The sequence below is a fragment of the Silurus aristotelis genome (assembly GCF_946808225.1).
Source record: "Silurus aristotelis genome assembly, chromosome: 1".
NCBI classification, from domain to species: domain Eukaryota; kingdom Metazoa; phylum Chordata; class Actinopteri; order Siluriformes; family Siluridae; genus Silurus; species Silurus aristotelis.
The window spans coordinates 38,399,166-38,400,744 of NC_139574.1; positions in this window are offsets into that span (position 1 = coordinate 38,399,166).

Below are 1,579 nucleotides of genomic sequence, written 5' to 3' on the forward strand. Positions count from 1 at the left end.
GGTTACACAGCAAGATCAGGGAATAGATTTTTGTTGTATATGTCTGGACCAATAAGAATTAAAGTGCAGACAAAGTCTTTTTTAAATCTAAAATGTTAAACGTATAAACCTTTGGGTATTTTGCACCAACGTTCATTTTTTGTGTTTCTCTAACTTTGAATAAGTTTATTAGTCAACTGTAGAGTTTGGTTGAGGAGTGTTGATGGGGCTGTACTTTAGGGGTAAGACTCAGCCCTTGATTTAAAGTGTAGGGAAATGTTCATTACTTTAGCATACCAAATCATTTTGGACAATGCTATGCTTCTAATATTGTGGGAATAGTTTGGAGGAGGCCCTTTATTAATCCAGCATGACCATGCCACAGTGCACAAACTGAGGATCATAAAGACATGGTTGGATGAGTTTGTTGTGGAAGAACTGAACTGGCCTGCAGAGAGCTCTAATCTCGACTTCACTGAACACCTTTGAGATTAAGGTGAATGTTAAAAGTTGGTTATTCTAAATGGACTGTATGAGTCTCGGTGTCATTAAAAACATCTTCAGGAACATTTTTTTGTGATTATTTCATGAACAGTTCACTTATTTTTCTCTTGCTATTGTTTGTTAACTTATGCTTTAATTTTTTCTAAGAAAGAAAATAGAAATGCTGGTGATAGAAACAATGTTTTGATTCTATATCATAGATGATTATGAAGTATCAACAAATCATCATTGTTATTTACTAAATTAAATTCCAGTTATTAACAAAATTCTATTATGCAGAAAGAATAAAATGGAAAGCAATCAGCTTTATTGTGGGAGTAATAAAATCTGTGTTTCCAGGGTCCAACTGTGACACTCAGTAACTTCAGGAGTCTCAGTCTAGAATTGTATGCAGTTCTCACTGCTCTGAATACAAGAACACCCGAGCTTCATCACCAAATGAAAATAAAAGTTAATTAATAACCAAAATAACTAAAATCTAATGGATATTTACACTACATGCTGCATATGAAAATTACGTTTGCATACAAATTTTAGACAACTAATTTCCACTTAAATATAAAGAAAATGGTGCAATGTGCTTTTTGAACAAGTTAATATGGTTCATTTAAATGTATAGTATAAGCAAAGATTACAGGTTTAAATATGTGTGCAGCTCAGTGTTGCAAAAACTAAATAATACAGATTTACTTGTATATAAATACACTTTTGCTCCACTATTACATTAGGATTAGTTTACACACTGAAATACCTTATACAAATTGCACAGAGTGGGTAGTTTATTAGTACTATTTATCTACATTTTACGGGCATCGTGTGGGCATGGGAGCAGAGTGGGCACTTTGATGGGCTGAATGTGGGCCCCAGTTTAGTCAGGGTTGTGGGCCCCAGTTAGGTTGCCTATTTTGTTTATTCGAGGGCCCTGTATGGGCCACATCTGGGCTATATTTAGCTATATTATTCAATTGATGATAAATTCAATTGATATGTTTTTGCGTGTTTTATATGATCGAAACAAAAATGTTATATATTAACAATAACATAGTACGACCTTTAGTAAAAAAAAACAAAAAAAAACACAATTCGCTTGTGCAGC